Source organism: Protopterus annectens, chromosome 5.part0, assembly GCF_019279795.1.
Source record: "Protopterus annectens isolate FY-2018-M chromosome 5.part0, PAN1.0, whole genome shotgun sequence".
Taxonomy (NCBI): domain Eukaryota; kingdom Metazoa; phylum Chordata; order Ceratodontiformes; family Protopteridae; genus Protopterus; species Protopterus annectens.
The window spans coordinates 1,587,924,562-1,587,947,200 of NC_056735.1; the positions used below are offsets into that span (position 1 = coordinate 1,587,924,562).

The following is a 22,639-nucleotide window of genomic DNA, read 5'->3' on the forward strand; positions in this document are numbered from 1 at the left end:
AAGTAAGATTCTGCTCTGTCGAGATAGATGTGGACAAATGACTAGTACTACATTACGGACTATCCTTTCCCCCTCGTGTTTAGGTTCTGGAAAGAAGAAGAGATGAACAGCTTGGCATGAGGTAGATCCACATTTCATTTACCCGTGAACTGACTGCTTAGAGAAACCCTATCTTTGTGGAAAGTAAGAGCTTATGACTCAGATATTTGCTCTTCTTGTAAAAAAAAAAAAATCAAACATTTAATCATCTTCCATGTCAAGAGCCTCAAAGTCACCCTGATGAGTTGGGTTCAAATTGGAGCAAAATTTAGTATTTCTAAATGTAAAATTAAGATCCCAAGGAGGCGCCACCTGTCTTCTAGAAGTCATCACATGCAACAGCCCTTTCAAAAACATTTTTGCAAGGAGATTGCACTGAAATAGGGTAATCCATGGGCAGACATGCTGAAATGGCAGACAATTTTGAGTGAAGGACAGGTCATAGGAGCTCTCTCAAATCCTGTATAACCGGAGAAGTACTAACTCTGAACGGGTGCTACTTCTTTTCTTGGCACCCACTAGAAAAAAAAACACCAACACCTCTCCATTTGCTAATATACAATTTTCTAGTAGCAGGTTGTCTTCTCTCCAGCAACACCTACTGCACTTTCTCAGAAGAAAGATCCAAGCAGCTTAAGTTGTTTAGGGTCGGGATGTATCAAACACCCCTTGTCTTGAGGAAGCCAATCCAGTCTGTGAGGAAGCATGTGTGAATAGCCCCTTGCCATTTCAAAAAGGGAGCACGACTGTTGCCTGGGCCTAGAAAAATTCTTTGACCAGACCTGTCCACGTTCTCTCCAGAAAAACAATTTGAATGTTCTCTTGGAATCCCAGCCTGTACAGACCCCTTTATAGAAGGGAGAGATTCTAGGAACTTTGCAAATGTTCTTGCAGAGATAAGGAAGAGGACTAAATAATGAAAAATGTGAATACTTTAGAGTCTGCAGTGGGCCATCACAGGTTCATAGGCAAGTACTGGGCCAGTTTCCCTTGAAGGCAAGAAACAAACCCTGTACCTTGTGTCAGAACCAAATTTCTGACACCTAAACCATAATGCCAACCCCCCCCCCCCCAAGGAGTAATAGGAGCTAGACACTTTATAAACACCCCTGGGAGAAGGAAAATTAGATAAGGTATCAGAGTTGCAATCTCTGAATTAACCCTTCTTGCAGAGATGACAGCAATCATTAAAACTGTTTTCCATGTTAAGAACATCAAGCCAGTCAGATTAGCTGGTTCAAATGAAGCAAGTTAATTTTGTGTTAGAGAAGCCAAGATCCAAAGGAGGGGCCACCAGTTTTCTTGGAGGCTTCACATGCAAAACTGTTAAAGAACATTTTGACACAAGGCTACACTGAAAGAGGAGGAACCATGGGTAAACATGCTAAAAATGACCAATAACCTTGATAGAGGAATAAGAAAGGACATAGGATACTAACATGCTGTAAAACAAGAGAACTAGCCCTGAATAGGTGCTAGTTATGTTATTGGCACCAACTAGAAAACCCTTTCCATTTGCTAATATAGGACTTAAGTTTCAAGACCCTATCATCCAGGCAGTTAAATGAAGATGATTCATGGTTGGTGTAACATTGTGCTCATCTAAGTAGATTCCATTTGTGAGGAAGCTTATGGTAATTGTCCCAACTATTTCCAAGAGAGAGAACCACAGTTGCCTAGGCCAGAAAAGAGTCACTACAATGCTCATTCAGAATGACCCTGGATATCAGTAGAAATAAACTTTCCCAACTACAAGAGACCTACCTTCAAGGACTCCTGGTGCAGAATGTGTTTAGTCCTCCTTTCTGAAATAAAATTAATAGCTCTGTTTGAGGTATTCACCACAACCAGATTGATTCCTGGAAGTTTCCATTCAGATGGTTCTGTCCTGCTCAGCTTGTTTGCCACTAGACTTTGCTCTGATAAAATGCAGGAAGGTTGGGGGTTAAACACTGCTTCAGAACAACCTCCCAAGCCACCACTGTCAGCCAGCACAGGAGGAGTATACTTAGTATCCCCAGAGTTTATTTACATACCACATCACTATTGTGTGGTCTGTAATCACCTGCAGATGACACAGGAACCAAATCAAGATTCTGTACTACAGATCACAGTTAACATCTCTAGAACAAAACAGCTATGGACGAGAAATCACAGGAAAGGAAGAAAAAACAAAAAGGGAGGTTATCTTAATCAACGTATAATCAGCCTAAAGTAATACCAATGCCATTCTCTTGATCAGCCCAACAGTGTTTCGTTGGTTAGCCTTGAACCAGGACACCCTAGCTCAGTATCAAGACTGACCTAAAGAAATTCTTGCTAGAATAGTACAGGTCAAAGATGCAGGCATGGCCTAGGTAGAGTTGGATGTCTGACCCAGAGCTATAAATCAAAGACAATACAGAGGTAAAAAGATTTATTTGACCCAGAGGCAAAGGTGAATTTAAAGAAATGAAATTATGACCACAATAGGCACCACAGCCTGAGCAGGATCCGATTCAACATATCTGAACCCATGAAAAAATACAAGGAAGACAAATGGTCCAATTTAATCTTCCTACATAAAGCTGACAAATGTGGTTTTCCCAGTTTTCAAAAACTAACAAGCACCAAGATTTTAATAAAACAAGTCCACCAAAACAAGTAAAACAAACATTTAGAGTTCAGCATCTATACAGATATTCAGCTAATATACTTTAAAGCTGTCACAAACCAAACAGCGTGCAAAGACTTCCATAGCTAAGCTTCTTGTTCTATATAAACTGTTCAAATATTATGCAATTGTTATGCTAACTGCCTTTATGGAACTTCTCCCCGGGCCTCCACTGAAAATGGGTTCTTGGCCCAGTGGACGTTCCAGGTAAACAAATGCCAATAAATAAGCAAGCTGCCCAGTTATCAATTATCCAAGAACTATACAGGAACACAAGCTACCCAATTATCCAAACTATACAGGAACACAAATTGAACTTACAGCAAGTACACAGGGATGAAAACAGTGAATGCCAGTGGTAAAACTGAAAACAAAACTGATTATAGACCCAGAGGCGGAAAAAACTCAGCAGTCAAAGCCCAAGAATCAGTGTAAAGGAATGTAAACAACCCCCACACACAATAAAAAAGCAGCCGACGGCAGCCTGGAGCAAATTATTAAACAATGTTGAGTCACTTAAATTCAAAACAGCTAAAATGGAACGAAGAGTAAAATTTTAAGGAATGCAAGGGGGCTCTACTCCTTCAACCCACAATAAGGCCGACACCCTCATTTTAAATTATACTACCCTTAAGGACATGCTACCTTCAAGGAAAGAGAAGAGTTCATTTCACTAAAGCACCACTACTTATTTGAACTCAAGAGGAAAACCACCTTGGAGTTGGGGCATACTGGGGAGGGGGGCACCTTTGCCAAAACATTTTAATATATCTGCACTTCTGCTGTGTACTCGCAATGCTTTGCTCAAAAAGGAAGCATTATAAAATTTGAGGAAAAAAGTGAATGCAATCTGGCCATAGGCAGTCCCGACAGTTCCAGGAACAGTAAGTACCTGGATAAAAGCAACCAATCATTTCATACTTCAATCGTTTTTTTCAATTTTCCACATTTTGGCATAAACACATTCACTACTCTTACTTCAAAATGACGAGTTCTTGCACTGCAAACTTTCAGACCATCACTGAACCAAGTCCTTGTGTTTAACATGGCAAACAAGCTTGTCTTATTCTGCCATATCAACACACACACACAGGATATAAAATGTGCACACACCCCTGTTAAAATTCCAGGTTTTTGTGATATAAAAAAGTGACCACAATAAATCATTTCAAAACTATTTCCACTTTTAATATGACCTATGGCCTGTACAATTCAATTGAAAAACAAGTCCGTTGTATGACATAGTTAGGCCAAAAGTATTTAAACCAATTTACTTTGTCATAGCATTTAAGGCATAGATCACTTTTTAGTGTATTAAAAACAGTAAGCAGCCTTGTTACTTCTGGGATCACTCTGCTGCCTCACATTAAGTCTTAAAATCAGAAAAATATAATGGAAAAACCTCATAAAATTGTACTCTCCCAATTCCAAATGTTAAGTCACAATATGTCAAAAGCCTTTGTTAATAGCGTACACAGGAAAAAGTGAGCCATAGTTGGCTTACGATACAGGCCAACAAAAGAAATTGTTTAACACACACACACACACACACACACACACACACACACACACACACACACAGTAGTAGGCCTACAATTATGCCATTTCAAGGCCAGCAGCCAAGAAAATCCATCCACGAACTTAAAGACAACCTGCGTAAGCAAAAACTTACAAGGAAAGGTAAAATTGGACACAGTCACTCGCTGTAGCCCCGGCAGGGAAGGTCAATACACAATAAGGCAATCCAGACTTCAGACAAAGCTTTAAGTGCATTCAGAGACATACAATGGCTTAAGCACAATCAAATCAAAGGTATATTTTACAGTGAATCATTTGCAAGGTGGCAGCCTGCAAAGATAGCATCCAGGTGAAAGCTGTGACTACTGCCAGGTGACTGGAATTCTACTAGCTGCTTAAAATGATGGCACAGGAAGGGAGGAATGTGTTCATCCTGGGATGGAGAGACATGGAATGATCGTAGTCACCAGGCTCACACCTTTGCAATCCTGAGAAAGAGCCTCTACTGAACAGCACAGGGCTGTCATGCTATGCAGAGAGGGTGCCAGGAGTGACAGCATTAACTGTCTGCACATGACCCTTAGGAGACAGGCACACCATCAACAGTGATGAGATTCTACCATGCGAGCCAATGAGAGTACAAAGCACTACAGGGCTGGCTGGATGAGCCCCCCGCCAGATGTCAATTTCAGATGGAAAGGAGGCTTGATATTTAGCAGGCATTGGGGCAAAAATTATACAAGCTTGAAACCACCTTTGTAACCGTGTAAACTCTTCATTGCGAGAGAGAGGCACACACAGAGAGAGACTTTTTTGGGACAGAACAAAATATGAGGCATAACCTGGGCTGTCCTCAAGTGAAACTGCTCCCTAGAAGGGTGGCCCTATGCCCTCAACCACACCTAAAATCACCCATTACTAGCCTACACACAGGGTTACTTTTTTTCTTCCCAGTCATTCTGTCAGACCCTTACACTTTCTCCTTGTACCCTTTCAGCATAACAGGCCAAGAGTAGACAGTAATAACTGTGGAGTTAACTAAATTAAGCCTTGGGGCATAAAGGTCCCAAAAGCAGTGGAGTTAGCACGGAGGTTCATTTTAGAACCTTTTTTAAGCCCCTTACAAAAAGGTCATTAATAGGGAAAGAAATTCAGTTTAAAGTGTTTTTTCTAACCTTTTTCCATTTTAAAAACGGCCTAAACATAACCATGAGTAAAGGAATTCAAATCACTGTTCTTTCAAGGAAGAAAGTACATTCCAACAACAATGTTCGAAGAGCACACAACATAACTAGAAGACAAAATACATACAAACAAATCATACTGGAGAAGAGTGCCCACCTACTTACCCTACCTTCCCCCCAAAATGAAACTCACACTCTGCATACCCTTCTGATGTTAGGGAAGGATGAAAATAAAGTGAAAGCATAACAGCCACGTTATCTAAAGAGGATTCTGCAATTCATAATAAATTATATCCATGCAGCCACACTATGCTCCTCACCCCTACTTCTCCAAATAGACTGCCATCTTCCATGCCCCTCGGATACAAGACTGAAACAAAGAAACAAAAATGCCAGCTCACCAAGAGAACAGATAAACAAGGTAAACGAGTAATAAAAATCACTATCACTGTTCAGCCACGGAGACAGCAGAAGCCTCCAAGTTAAAATCTCTGGCAAAGCGTTTAAAAAAACGGATTAAAAATCACAAAATAGCTGTTGCAAGGACAAGCACTTTCGGCAAACTGCCTTCTTCAGATCCATAAACAGCCATTAGAAACAGGAGAATAAGTAGATCCCTTCATCCAATTAAGTTATTACATCATTTCCTGAGGCTTCTACCCTTAATGGCATGGTCCCTTTAAAACCCTCAAGTCCAGGCTGTTTATCTGCTCGGAGGTCTGCTATCCACCTCAGTTTTACTACTTAATATCCCCACCTCCATTGCTAAAATCCACTTTTTCTAAGCTGGAAAATTTGTTCCGACATCCAGTCTTGTATCACTGTAGTGCTGCAAAATCCTCTAAATATTTTGTTAGTCTTCCCCTACATAGAATGCTGAGCAACTGTCACATCTAGCTACATAAATCAAGTCCTTTGTGTTGCAGTCCACATATTTGTTAGTGCCATATTCCCATTTTACTTACAGGATGGGAAAAAAAAAAAAAAAAAAAAAAAAGAAAAAAAAAAATCCTTGTCTTTGTACAAACATGCTTTGCATCTATTGCAAAGGCAAGTACCTTTCTTGGTGTTGTCTGACAAAGCAACTTTTTTAAATTAGGTTTGTTCTTAAAAAGTAAATCTTGGATTAAATCGCCTACTATTGATTTTGTGATGGTCATTAGACTTTTCTAATTGTTCTTTATTGCTTGACATACAGAAGAAATGTCATTACTATATGTCGGTGTACATCTGAGGTCAGTTTCTCATTTCCTAGAAGTTTTTGTTGTCCCCTTATCTTTTCTATGGGAATAAGGCTTTCCTTTCGTTGTTCGTGATTCCCGAGCATTTCTCTCTCTTGCTTCTTATAGCCTCGATCTAATAGGTCTTTTGCTATATCACCACATTCCTCTTTATGATCTTCATCTTTTATACATAATCTAGATGCTCTTAGAAACTGACCTTTCACTATGTGTATAAAGATATGAGCTGGATGCATCCTTGTTCTATGCAGAACATGGTTGCGCCAACATGCAAACAGCTTTGTGGTGAAATTCCCGTCATTGTCAAATGAGACATTAAATGCCTAGAAAATCAATTTCCTTGTCAGAATGGTGCATATCAAATTCAAGAACATTCATGGTGTTCTAAAATTTGACATGCACCATTCTGACAATTGATTTTCTAGATGTTAGTCTCACTTGACAATGACAGGAATTTCAACACAAAGATGTTTAAGAAAGAGCAATGGCACAACAGTGTTCTACATAGAACAAGCATGCATCCAGCTCACATCTTTACACAGTGAAAGGTCAGTTTTCTAAGAGCATCCAGATTACGTACAAAAGATGATCATAAAAAGGAATGTGGTGATATAGGAAAAGATTTATTAGATTGAGGATATAAGAAGCAAGAGATAGGAGGACTTAGAAATGCTCAGGAATCATGAACGAAAGGAAAGCTTTATTCCCATAGAAAACATAAGGGAACAAACACACCTAGGAGAAAAGAAACCGGTATAAGAAGTACACCGACATATATTAATGACATTTCTTCTGCATGTCAAGCAATAAAGAAGAATTTGAAAATTCTGACGATGGATGACAAAATTTAATCAATAGTAGGAGAGAATCCAAGATTAACTTTGCTTTGAAGAACAAACCCAATTTAAAGAGGTTGCTTTGTCAGACAACTCAAGATGTTAGACCACCAAGAAAGGTACTTTCCCTTGCTGTAGATGCAAAGCCTGTCCATACATAGACAAGGATAATCTATTTTTACATCCTCCAAGTAAACAGAAATATGGCACTAACAAATGTGGACTGCAACACAAAGGACTTGACTTATGTAGCTAGAGGTGATTGTCTTCCCTACATAGAATGCTAAGCAACTAACAGAATATTTAGAGAGGATTTTGCAGCACTAGTGATACAATACCAGATGTCAGAACAAATGACAGCATGCCATGTGCCTACACATCCCACTTACCAATTCTTATTTTCCTGTTTAGAAAAAGTGGATTTTAGCAATAGAAGTGGGGATATTAAAAATCAAACTGAAGTAGAAGAACTGCGGTGGATAGCAGACCTGCATGCAGATAAGCAGCCTGGACTTAATGGCATGATCCCTTTAAAACCGTTACTTAAGGGTACAAGCCCCAGGAAATAATGTAATAACTTAATTGGATAAAAGGATCTACTGACTTTCCTGTTTCTAAAGACAGTTTATGGATCTGAAGAAGGTGGTTTGCCGAAAGTGCTTGTCCTTTAACACCTACTTTGGGGTTTAATCTGTTTATTAAACGCTCTGCCAGAGATTTTAACTTGGAAGATTCTATCTCTATGGCTGAACAGTGATATCAGACTGGGAAAGTCACATAAAAACAGTAAAATACTTCAACCTCCTGCTCTCAAACACATGCAAATGGCGTATCGGTACAACCATACATACACAACGTCATCTGTTGTGTATCTGATGCATGATTAAAAGGAAAAAAGATCACAGGAATGTACTCTAATTTACCAGTCCTATGCTTGCACTTCATATAGACAGGTTGTACGGCTTTCAGTGCACACTTCTTGGGTATGGATGCAAACTTTAAGTGATAAACCCTGTTCTCAACCCCAATACAAGCTAAGGTGACATTTTATGCTTACCTCCGAGGATGTTTAGGAATGCTACAACTAAAAATCAGACTGTCCTCAGACCCCCATACCCCAAAACAAGCAAAAGTAACCTCTTCACACCTGTGAGCAGGTCTGGTTTTAGATCAGGCGAGGTCCAGGTCAGAGGCCAATACTAAACCTGTGTCAAAATTCACTTGAGAATCAGGGGGTTTGGATGTTCACTGAAGTATTTTAAGGCTAAGGAGCCTGGTTAAACTGCCCCCACACTTTGTAAAAAAAAAAATATATATAATAATAATAATAATAATAATAATAATAATAATATATGCACCCTGCAATATCATGAAGCCACAGATTAATCTCTCTTTAGAGACCTGCAACTTACACAGAGACACACAGATCATAAGACTCACAGAAAAGCACACACACATGGCTCTCCTATAGGCAATTTGGAGGAACGCCAACTCACTCACACTGCATCTTCTGGGTGCTGGTGGCAGCCAGAGCACATGGTAAAGACATACAAGGCATGAAAACTCACAGTCGAAGCCACAGGCAAGAACACAAAGTCAGCCAAGTGCAAATGAGATGGCAATGCTACTCATGTTTCTACTGTACCAACTGAGCATTTCACACCATGGATGTATTCATTAGAGCGCATTCTGGAATTTTTTTCGTTTGTTTTAGGGATGAGACTTGTAAAGTGAATGTATCGAGCTAAAGCAAAGGGAAGCGAGAGGAACTTAGGGTAGAGTAGTATCCAAAACATAATTTTCTACGAAAATGAAAAAGGGAAACAAAATATAGGTAGAACAGAAGGTGCTGGATATAGGAGGAAGTTTATCCAGGGGAAGATACAGGCACAGATCAAATTACGGAAATATGATTTTACTAAGGAACAGAAGAAGTTGGCTTTGCTGATCTGTCAAGATGGAGGTGGATAGGGAATTAATTTTTTAAAAACTTAGTTTAAATAAAGGGAGTTGGTGCAAGGCTAGACATTTGTTGTTCAAGCAAGTTTTCTAGTGTACTTAATGAAGAAAAATGGGTAGCTGTCTAAACAAAGTCGATGGTGGCACCACCCGAGGAAAAATATATAACTTTTTTATTTTAAATAAATAATTTAATTAGCACAAGGCTGGAGTTTGAGCAAAGTTTCAAAAGATGTGAAAAAGTTGGGGTACTATTCTGCAGTTTAGGTATCACCTCCACTACACAAGTAAGGACAAAGTGGATGACGGCAGATTTAACAGAAGCAGCAGAAAGAGTGTTTCTAAATGTGTAAAAGTAAGGGACTAAGTACAGAACCGTAAGGGACTCCCAATAATACTGAAAAAGGGGTGGACTTGGACTGTTGTCACTTTACAGTAGGACCTGCGATTTCAAACCATTCTAGAGCTTAGAGGGGAAAACAATCAAGGGATGAACTGGTAGAGTATTTTGAGTGAGAAACTACATCGAAAGTCATGGGTGTCAAGGAACACAGGCATCATAAAGCAATTATTTGCAGATAGTGTGAAAAATAGAGCAGAGCAGGTGCTGTGAGGGGGGGGGGGGGGTTCGCAGCAGAATTCATGTTGCAATGGGTAGAGGTTGTTTGAAAGCCAGTTAGTAGTTGTCCAAGAGCCTAGAAAAATGCATCAATTGCCAAGAGAGTATGGCAATGGTACTGAAGTAATAGTTAAGTAAAGGAACCACCTGTGCGTATAGAATTGCTTCCATGATGCAAGAACAAGGACTCCACTACAGATGTTTAAAAATAAAGAGAGCAAAGGAAACGTTATCAGCAGGCCTGAGGTGCAGGGATATCACACTTCGTGCCTTCAATACCCTTGAGACTCTCTTCTTCTTCAGAACCATCAACATAACTTAATAAAAATTGCTTTGTTTCTTCTTAATGAATTGGAAGTCTCTGGAAAATGTGAACTGCCAACAGACCATAAGAAGAGATTTATTTTGGCTATTGTTTGAATCTGGTAGCTACATCAAGCCACCAGACTTGATTCAAAGCCCCAATAATGGGTAGACAGCAGACAACCCACAGACATTCCCATTAACTGTAGGTATTTCCTGTACATCTCGGATGCTAACCATACTTCGCCTCATAGTAAACCATTTTTCTGCCTTTGGCCAAGCTGTGCTCCAAAGCCGAACCTAAACACTATTTTCTTGTAACGGTAACATTTTTAATGTAATGAAAAGCAAAACATTGTCAATGACAATTTAACACAAAGCAGTTCAGCAGCACAGTTAAAACAGCACTGGTACCCACCACTGGCAATCATATGCCTGGAATACAACCAGGCATCTAGAACAGAGTACGGAAGCTCAAAAAATATTAACGAACTCCATTTCTTTATAGAACGTGCAATCTTGAAGCAGACAAGCCAACATTAAATTTTAATATATATATATATATATATATATATTACACATACATACATACATACACACACACTACTGTCAGGACCTATTATACACTCAGTCCAGTGATATAAAATACCCTCTCAGCTCAAGGGATCTCCCATCTCTTTTTGCAAAATAAAGAGAACATGGAAGAACCAGTCTGGATCACAGAACACTTCCTGTATGGAACAGTCTTCCACACACCTCCACATAACACAAAGTAATTATTCTCTTCAAATGCAACAGACAAATGGATGGGTAACCACAAATTCACCCTCAGTTTAGCACCCTTGCCCCCCCATGGATATATTGGGGCATTTACATGTCTACCCTATCCTTATTTGATAGTTCATAGGTGAATACTAGGCTAACTACTCTGAACAAATAGCTGGTACCCATCAACCTATGAAGGGCCACTTGAGACCTAGCCAATAACATGAAGGACAGAAGTGTAGAAATGCATGATGTTTATTAAAGCATGTATATGTAAATCTTATATGGATTTGTCACCTCAAGGTTTTTCTCATTTTATTTTGCCAAGACAGCAACGTACTGACAAATTAGTAGTAATAATCAGAAGAGCATTTTTAAACCACCTTACCAGTGTCTTCCCCTTTTGAGAAAGGACGTTCTTCCTTAGGAGTTTTTTTTTTTAATAAAAACAGTCTACATTAAAAGCTTTAATGCATGGGCAGCACCAATAGCCCGATTTCAAGGACAACCTAGAACTAGTCATTTCTTTGCAAATCCAGTTTAAAAAATGTTTACTGCACACATTTTCAAGAGAAACTTTACAAATTACTGTTCTAAGACTGCATCATTTTGTAATGAAAATGTGATGTTATACACACCAACAGAAAAATATCTACATGACCAGTGCAAGTGGAACTTTTCTGGTTTTTAGATTGCACTCCTAAAGGCACTCAACATTACTGGAATGACTCAGGTTTAAAGAGGTTATTTTGACCTAAAGCCCGAAAAGAAAATTCTTAAAGCCTGCATTAAATCGCATTTTTTAAGATTTCTATGCATCAAAACTATATGCTTCTTTAACTGCAGTAAAGCATTGATCCATATCAACCCATTTTCTCAAACACACACACAAAAAAAAAAAAAAAAAAAAAAAAAAAACTCAAGTCACCCTAAAACATAGTACAGAAACAAAAATACAGATAGTCCCACATAGAAAATGTATGCCCATTATTTTATACATGCGTTTCCTTGTTTGAAACTTCCCAAGTTACTTACCAACAGGGACATGTTTTGAAAAAGGAAAAAAAATGCGCATTAACAACTGCCAAGTAACAGTAAAACAGAGGATCTCACATTCTAACAGCAATGCAAACAACTTTCACACAACTTCATGTGGTCATCTGAAAAGTCTGTTCCCAAATGAAAGAAACCTTAACACAGTCTACAACTCATCTGTATGGCAGCACAGCATCTGCAAGGAAGAAGCTCAAACTTCTTGCAATGAATTTAAATATTACTTGCACAAGTTGCCAGCACGGTCACCCTCTCTCATAGGAAACACAGATTTTGCATAAAGATAAAACAGACCCTACCACCACAAGACAGAAAACTAGTAGTACAACTTAAAATACCTGTACCCTAGCTATGTCAGTTATACTTTAGGGAAGACGATACAAGATCACGCACAGAGACTTTACTAGTCACACACTTTTCACCATCAGCAGCGTTGCAAGACGACAGTTTCCAACGCAAGTAGTGCAAAACTAATGCGCATTCTAAAGAGCTGCATTACCATGTACAACAGGATACCCAGACTAAACAGTGTCCTTTAGGAATTAAAGCAAACAATTGTGGAAGTCTCTACTTGCCTTGTATGCACCCCATCTCTTAACTCAAAGCAGATGGAATAGAATCCTTAAAAGACCCAAGTTTGCTAATAGGGGAACACAACTGGAGCACCGTGCAAAGACTGCTGTATAGTAACCAGTGAGTCATGGCAAGCAGAAAATGCCAGATTTCTCTTCCAAGTTCCTGACAGCAGCATCAGCAACAAACCTAGAAACACAGACTCTGGACAACAACTACTTGTTCTAGAAGTCAGAAGTAGACTGCTACAGCATAACCTCAGAAAAAATACTGCAGCCCACAATAACTATAATTAATACTGATGATGCATGGGAGCTACACTGGGATGCAGCCCCCAAATGGTCAGCAAGGACAAACACAGGAACAAATACTCAGGCCTATAAACGGTAAATCACTATAACACCATTGCATCCTTGCTACAACAGCTGTTATATCATGCTTTTGACACCCCCAGCACTAGGAATTATATGGTTATTCAGTGTGTGCATGCCTTACTAAAGGTGAGTCTACTCACAAAACATTTTAAAATTCAGTCTTGTGACCACACTTTGTAATTTTTAATTCATTCTACTACAACAGTGGCAGCATTTTCTGCGAGTCACCCAGTAACCTAATCTATGTTGTTATTCCAGTCAGTGACAACAGCATTTCATAGCGTTTTACTAGACCCCTATACAGTTAAAAACCTCACCACACGTTAAAAATACTTGCATGCTGCTCAGCTGCAGAATTATGCAATACTACCCCCCTCCCCATCAGCTCTGAATTTAAATTTGATAACTTACAACTGGTCTCCCAATTGCTCCTACCACGGTATAATACATTTGTTACCGTGGACACAGTCCCCACCACCCCTAAGAGAATGCATTATGACAGAGCCAAAGTGGTCTGGGGGGGGGGGGGGTATGAAAGCTTAACTCTCTTCCTGAAAAAAAGGTACAGTCCTGGGGCCAAAGAGCATTGTATTAGACTAGCTGCAAAACCTCCTGAAAACAAGGTACAGTCTTGGGGCCAAAAAGAGCATTGTATTAGACTAGCTGCAAAACCTCCTGAAAAAAAGGTACAGTCTTGGGGCCAAAGCTGACTCAGCTTATGCATGGATGGCAGTGTCACATGGCTAAGGGGAAGAGATCTTATCACAGTAGCTTCATAATTAATAAAAATCAGAGCAATGCAGGTTCTAATAACCACCCCTATGTGACGTCATATTATTGCTGCTGGCATTTATAATAATTTACACATCATAAACAGAAATAGTGCCACTCAATTCATAATACACATATTAAAACCATTCCAAAAAGCTTTATGCGCCAAGGAAAACTACTGATGTATCGCTCTTCCACATATCTCCAACCAACCATGTCAATTCTCAGCAACCACCATACAGTTCCCTGGCTGCTCCATGGAATGGATAGAGAAAAGTCCAGACTACGCCCCAGGTGATCTGGGATCACTTACCAGCTCAGTGACTAAGCAGCAGGGAGGGATGGCTGAAAACACTCCGTAAGGGGAGGCCTGACTCAAAGAGGGGAGTTGCCCTCTGACACAGACGACGCACACATCACTGAGACGCAAGACACCCTCAAGATTCACAAACAGTCCCCAGCAATACCAGAAGAGTCTTGGTGGGTGGCTGTCAAACCCAACATGGAGGACGGCAAGCAATGAGGTCCAAGGGGATAAAAATTTCATATGGTTCTCATACACCTAATCTTAAGTTTCTTCACGTCAACACCACACATCCTACCTATACGTATACATACAAAGATTAGGTTGTAATTACTCCATGAAAATGGAACCTTTCCCCAGCAATATCTTTGCAGACTTAGCAAACAGAATGTGTTCCACAGTAGAGAGACTCTTGTGTAAAGTAGTCTTAATTGCCGCAATAATTAATGCCACTAGCCCCTCCCCAGGTTTAAACACACACCCCACACACACACACGCACCAAAATCTGCTTGGGCCAAACCAATTTAACACTGCCAGTTAGTGTCTTCATCCTGTAGTTAATAAATTTTAAGACTTCAGAACTAACAGCCACAATAAAAAAAAACAAAATCACACACCAAGTTTTCCCCTTCCTTCATACTCTAAACATCAACCAATCATAAAACAAATTTACACCAATGCTGTTGTATTAACAGGTTCTTTTCCCATACAAAAACTAAGAATTAGGGAAATATTAATTTTAAAAACTATTCTTGATTTGCATAACTTCGCTGATCTTATTTCAAGTCACCTGTAACATATGTATTGTCATTTGAGCAAGGGGGGGGAGGGTGTAGCAATTAATCTGAGTAACTCTTGCCTTCCACTCATGCTCCTACTCTTGGACTCAAAGACTAATCAAAAACAAACTGAAACACTTCAAAACTACTGCAAGTATTAACATCTACACAGGGCATTAGTCATCATTCATAATACTATTTAAAATGCTCGTATATTTTCTTCCCAAATGGGTGTCCAGGCTTTCCAATAAAAGAAAAAAAACACATGGTTTACATAGACCTAAAAACATCAGCCATTTAAAAGCATAAATTACTGTCTGCAGGAAATACAGTATTCCAGGATTCATTAGATGAAACGTGCCAACTAACAAAGTACATTGGCATTGCTTAGGGCTATGACATTTCCTGGTTCCCTTCAACTTTATTTTTTGGTTCTTATTCTCTTTAGTTCAATCAAAAAATTTCACCTGGAAGTGGTGTAACCTCCTTGCTCAATATCAAAAATGAATGCGAGCACCACTTCTGCAAACATGACCTAAAGTTTAACCATCGCTCTCTCAAATGTTTTTAAGTCAGAGACCATACTGGTTACACTTGCCCAGTTATCCCTTAACTAAACTTATGACAGCTGTCAAAATGTAAATGAACTACTGGAAAAAGTGGTATTTCGATAATGTTAAAAAGCAAAACTGTGGGATTTCTTCGTAATAAAATTCACAGAAAACAAAATCAAGCTAATAAGAAACTGGTAGTGTTCCTTTTATATTTAACAAATTGTAATCATTTAGTTTCAGTTTCTGTCCACAAAATGTACTAGCAGTCTATAACACAAAATTTCCAACAACATTCTTTGCCAACTATCTCCTCTCCCAAAATAAGGGTATGAATACTACTGAGGGCCTCAAAAAAAAAAAAAAAAAAACACACACTAACCAAACTTATTTTGGGATGCAAGTAAATTCAAACATGGACCATAACAAAAATTATTTTTTCATCCCCCAAGTCAAGAGCCAACCCCCTTATCGGGTTTCATAACCTAACAGAGGAATTAAAAGTTAATAGTATCTCCCCCTCAGGTAAACAGGAAAACTTGCTTTTCTCTTTGTAAAAAGTCTACAAAAGGGTGTAAAGCAAGCAGTTGAAGAAAAGTACTTGTATTCTCTCTATTATGATGTTTAACCCAAAAGTGCTGGACAAACTATGTATCATCCTTGAAATGTCAGGTTAAGATTACACTACTTAACATGGAAAAAATCGGACTCGGGGGAGCTAGAATTTTAGACCACAAAACATGCATTGGAATATGGGATTATATCCTGCTTTCAGGACCACATCAGTACAGGCCACTGTTACTATTGCTATTAAAGACTAGCTATTCAGTTTCTCCAACACAGAATATTATGCAAGGCTGACACTTTTAATGGAACAAATCCTCTATACAATTAAACTTGCCCCTACTAAATTAATACAGAATAGAACTAGGGCTGTAACAAAAAAAGTCAGCACTCGCCTACAACTGTGATGTTTGGGAATCTCTTGTACAGAAGAAATCCAATGCCACTCCTTTAAGGATCCTGGCAGTTACAGAAATTACAGTTGACCGCTATCAGATACACAAGCAGAACACTAGATCAAAACCTTTCCTGTGAAATACAATGAACTGCAAACTGCCAAGGTACTAAACCAACTAAAAGTCTCATACAACATACCACAGAAGCTAGAAGTCTAAATCTCAAAATGCATTCTCTCGAAGCTCTCCTTAAAATGGAGGACATAGACATTTGTGCTGTAACAGACCTGGTTCAAGGCAGCAGAAAGCACCCTTGCACTACTGGGCTACAACTCATTCCATGTCTTTTGGCCCCAGAACTTGGACAGTCACTCCAAAGGCACAGGTGTTTCCATATACATAAAGGATGCACGCACCTCTAGACCTGCAGCCCAACATAACGCATCAGAGATACTTCAGGTGCGCTAACATTGAGCAAGACAGTGATTCAGGTCGTAGCCTGTTACAGGTCCCAAACCATGGTCCAACACTCACACTCCACGTTCTTGAGCACCCTGGAGAATATCAGGGTCCAACTTAACACTCACATACTGGGCGACTTCAACTACCCCTCCATTAACTGGGAAAACTACTAGTGTACCAATACACTTGCCCAACGTTTCCTGGAATTCATTAATTCACAACTCCTGGACCAGCTCGTTCTTACCCCCACTAGAGGAAGCAACATCCTTGACCTGGTCATTACAAATATGGGCGACTGTTAGTCTACACCAATAGTCAACTCCTCCCTGGTTAGATCCAGCCACAAACTAAAGCACCTTGGAAATCTCAACTCCTCCCTGGTTAGATCCAGTCACAAACTAAAGCACCTTGGAAATCCACGTCCCCCCCGCAAAAGTAACCACCATGAAAAACTTCTCCAAATCTAACTTTAGGCTCCTAAAAACAGATAGTTGCATGACCGCCAAATCACAGACCAATGCACTGCAAGACCAATGCACTTTATGAACACGTACATAAATGAATGGATCTCACCATACCCAGCAGAACCAAGACGCTCTCCTCAAAAAAAAAAAAAAAAAAAAAATCTGGTGGTCCCCTGCCATAAACAAATTCTACAACAGGAGGAGGAAACCGATGTGGAATAAGGTGAAGTCCCAAGACTGGAAAAACTCCCTTATCAGCCTTAACAAAAAGTCGAGATCCCTCAATCCTATAAAGCCATCTATGAAAACAAAATTGCAGCAGATAGTAAAAAGAAAACCACAAGGCCTTCTATAGTTATGTAAAGAATCTCCATGGCAATACCCATATTTGCTCTGAGCTCCTGCACAATGGTACCTCCTCTACAGAGCCAACAGATATTGCCAATATACTGGCCGACAGATCCAGTGTCAACTTTACCCCCCCCCCCCAAAGGACCAAATCACAATACCAGTAGGCACCCAGTATTACTGCTGCACAGGCTAAAACAGCACTGTCCAAGGCCAAGAATCCCTGGCTGTGTTGTACATGAACTACAGAGTGAACAGGCACCTCACCTGTGTGCCTTGTTCAATCACAGCCTCACCTCAGGCTTTGTCCCTACCGAATGGCATACTCCTACAGTCATCCCTCTACACAAAGAAGGAGCGACTACAGACCCTGGTAACTACCACCCTATAAGACTGACTAGTCCGATATGCAAAGCTAAAGAACACATCATAGTGGACCTAATAAACAATGACATAGGGAATCTCCAAACTCTGGACCAACACAGATTTTGTGAAGGCTAGATCATGCCTCCTCAACTTGGTAGACTTCTTTGAGTCAGTCACCAGAGCTGTGGATGAAGGCAAGGTGGTTCATACAGCCTACCTTAATCTGACCAAGGCCTTTGATACCATTCCCTACTCAGGAATCATAGAAAAACTCACTAAGCTAGGCATAAACCCCTATATCATTAGGTGGATTGCAAACTGGCTCACAGAAAGAACCCAGTATGAAAGTAGCTGACTCAAAGTCAGACTGCAGACTAGTCACGAGGCGAGTCCCACAGGGTTCGGTCCTGGATCCTCTCCCGTTTGGTATATACATGTCTAAAGTCCAGGCCAACATAAAGGGACTCTGGCTGACAAAGTTCACAGACGATTGCAAGTTGGAAGCTATTATTAACTCCCCAAGTGATGCTGACATCCCACAGAATGCCCTCACTGAGGCCAACAACTGGTGTCAGAACCATGGCCTTAAGCTCAATGCCAAAAAATGTTTAGTCATCCCCTTTGGGGAAAAACCCAGTTCCCATGAATTACAACACTGATGGTAGTCCACCGAACACAGAAGGCATTAGAACAGATCAGGGAACACAGGTTTGACAGCAACCTCTCTTTTGATCACCACATTGGTCTGACAAAGTCCTTCTATGTGGCACATCTCATTACGAAGGGTTTTGCATCCATGAAGAAAGAGGTCAGTCTCCTTCTACTCTTCCCTCATTAGGCCAATCGTGGAGTAAAATGCCCCATTTGGCATGTACCTCACTAGACACTTGCAACAACTGGAGAGACCACAAAAGTACCTCACAAAGAGGATCCTAAGCCTTAAACTCTTGTCCTATATGGACAGACTCAAAACTCCTATTCTGTCTCATCACCTACTTACAGGTGATCTCTGCTCGACTTACAAAGCCATGTCTGACCCAGCTCTGTTAGAAATGCTACATCTAAATAAATCCCAACCCCTCCGCACCACACATTCCGGAGACCTCAGCCTCATTACCACAATCAACAGAATGGATTGAGGGACAAGTTCATAACCCAGAGGCTGCACATGCTATGGAACAGACTTGCCATACATGTCAAGTAGAGCACCTCACGGACCCTCTTCAAGAGAAATATCGACGAGTAGATGGGAAATAGAAAATTCGTCCCAGGGATAACTCCAGTGGCTCTACTCGACAGAGGCACTGGGAACCAAAGTAGAGTGGCATGGTGCCACGGTAATCCTATGACTAGGCTTGTAAAGGCCCCAGGGCCATTAGCCTAGTACACACCTATGAACACATACAAACCAAGTAATACAAGGCAACCAACTGGATTAAACTTGGGTGTGGTCAGCTTTAGCATGATATGACAATTACAGCAGTCACCACATACGACAGTTCTCTTAAAAGATGCAGAGATAATGGGTACAGACACCTAGCCCATAACAGGCAAGATCACAGTGTCAAAGTTTAAAAAAAAAAAAAAAAAAAAAAAAAAACACAAACCAAAAGCTACATGTGGAATCTAGAGCCACCTCCTGGCTTGGTAATGTAGGTTTAAAGCTGCTAAATGATAACTACTGCACATTAAAATGCACTCCCGCTGCAACCCAAGTTGTCAAGAAGAATCTTAAGGGCAGCTTACAGAAGGACAACATGTGGGAAAGCACTTACTAAGACAGCTCCAACCTTCTAGAACGCTTTACCTCAACCCCCCCCCCCAAACTGCTCGATTTTCGACAACTGGAATACCCGACTACCATTTAAAGAATCAGTGTAAGGCAAGTAACTTCCTAAACCAATGGCTTAGCAAAGTATACAGGGCTCATATTACAACAAGATATTACATAAATACAAACTAGGTCTCAAAGGCTGCCCTATTTTCTGGCAAAATATTAATTTTCTTAACACAAGACCTACTCAAGACACTTTAGTTATGTATCTGTGGACACCAAACAACCTGCTGTGCTTAAAGCTACAAACTGATATTTGCATTTCTCTAAATTCACATTTAATTTCATTATATATTGCTGTCTTCAGGCAACTGTATCTAGTGCTAACAAAAATGCACCCAACAAACATTCTTTCTCTGATGTCTTTCTTCATTAAAGACATTTCTGTAACGAAGAAGCATTTCAAGATACAACAGGTTAGCGGACTGAGAATCAACCATCTACTAACAGATATGTTCAACCAGTGAGATGCAAGATTTTTTTTAAAACAAATTAAGAAATACAATGCAAGTCTGACTCAATTGCATACCATTTTATACAATGAATATATTTTTAATATACTAGATATAAAAATATAAAGCAATAAATGTATAAATTTTTCACATCTCAACCTGTTAATTTGTAGACCAATTTATATGAACATTTACTTCAATAATGTACACGTTTGTACTGCATGCACACCGTGCTGTGTAATTACTCCAATGAACATGTCTTGTTATTGAGCACAGAGTATTGCTATTCATCTTCTACTGCAAAGCTGATGAATTTGATCACTCATACATAAGTATGCAAGTATAGGCATCCGATACACTTTACTAATATAAATTGGCAGACGTGCATAATTTTCACTGCAGCACATCCTAAGTAGTGTTGAGAGTTTTTCTAAACATAGTAGCGTTATCAGTGCCGAGATTTATTGCGGATCCAAAGTTTTCAGTTTGTATGCATAGAAACTAAAATTGTGTACAATTTATTTCAACGGTTTGGTTATGAACTTTTGACAAGTGTGTTTACAAATGAATAATATTTTTATTCAATAGCATTTTATTTAACATGGACAATTTTCTAATAAAATGAAAATTAAAAGACAGTGAAGAAAGCGACTAGTACGTCAAGCTGCTTTGCCCAGCACATCAGCAGCAGATACCTCGTCTAGTACCTTAATTGGCACCGGCTCGTCTAAAGTTAAATTAAAAACTACTGTTTGCCATTACGATGTGTCATTCGGCTTTATATCTAGTGAACAAAATCCACCACATCCCACATGGTTCCAAGTAAATTAAGAAGACATTTGCAATCTAAACATTCTCACTTGTGCGAATAAGGCTAATCAAGCAATAAGATGGACTAAATTTGTTAACTGTATCAGAAAAGCAAGCTACGCAATCGCAGAAATTGTTGCAAAAAAAAAAAAAATTAAATACAATCTCAATTGCAGAATCCGTAATTTTACCATCATATGAAAAGGTGGTTTTAAAAATTCCAACGTCAAATAACACCATCTGTCGACATATCCAGGATTTGTCCCAAGATGTTGAGTTGCAAGTGATATTCCACATAAGTAGTGGATATGTTTGCTATTCAGCTGGATGAATCAAATGCATCAGTATTTGTACAGATGGTGCCCACTATGTCAGGAAGTGTAAACAGATTTGTTACACTGGCTCAAAAAAATGATCCTATGATGGATTTTCATTTCTCCACAGAGAAGAACTAGCGTCAAAATCATTGGTACCAGAGCTGGGGGGGGGGGGGGGGTACTAGACCAGTGACGGTGAACTTTTTGGGCTCGGCATGGCAAAAATGCCTACCTTGACTCTGCTGGCATGTCACCCCCCCCCCCAACAAGAGAACTTTTTTTTATTTTTTATGAATATGTAAAGTGTTGCCATGTATTAAAAAGTGTGCGTCTTTCGGCTTTTCCCGGTTACGGGTCGCCACAACGGAACTCCAGTCCACCAATGATTGGTAGTGGGTTTTTACGTACCGGGTTACCAGCCCTGACGCACAACCTTCAACGAAGGCACGCTCCATTCACGTATGCCTCTACACAGAAGACGCTCTAGCTGAGAATCGAACGGGACAACATATTGCTATGAGGCGACAACGCTACCGCAGCACCACCACCGCAGTGCTATGTATTAAAAAGTAAAAGAAAAAAAAGTCAGCGACTTACAATAAAGAAAATATGTGCACTGATAACTGGGCTTAAAATAGTGCACAAAAAATTACCCTACTATTTAACAGTAATTTTGAACTACAAAATAAAAAAATGAAACGCTGCATCTGATTAACATCAATTAATGACTTTTTTGTTAGAGTTTAAATAGTGCAGGGTCACATATTTCTTGTATTTTTGTTCAGTCTCTTTGGTAACTTGCGTGTTGGCGAACACTGGTGTCACCTCTGACATGGGTGTCATAGGTTCACCATCACTGTACTAGATGATGCTCTCAATTTTATAAACAGCAGACTTGCAAGAGAGACTGTTTACAGCACTACGTTAGTCAATGGAAGTTTCTCACATGCAATTATTACATATAGAAGTTAGGTGGTTACCTGGTGGCAGAGTTCTACGAAGATTTTATGAACTAAGAGAGGAAGTATTAACTGTTGACAACCCAACAATTTGTTAGCTGATGTTCTCAGTGATGAGCTTTGGTACAATAAGGTTGCATTTCTT

At 39.7% G+C, this 22,639-nt stretch overlaps 1 protein-coding gene and 1 non-coding gene across 2 annotated transcripts in view; both read right to left on the bottom strand.

Annotated features, from left to right (window-relative positions):
- The window catches only part of LOC122802395 (DNA topoisomerase 1-like), a 498,452-nt gene that overhangs the window by 465,119 nt on the left and 10,694 nt on the right, over positions 1 to 22,639 (bottom strand). The gene's annotated exons all lie outside the window — the stretch shown is intronic.
- Positions 10,381 to 10,512, bottom strand: LOC122803030. Its single transcript, XR_006365071.1, has one exon. It is a non-coding gene; the product is annotated as a small nucleolar RNA SNORA2/SNORA34 family (small nucleolar RNA).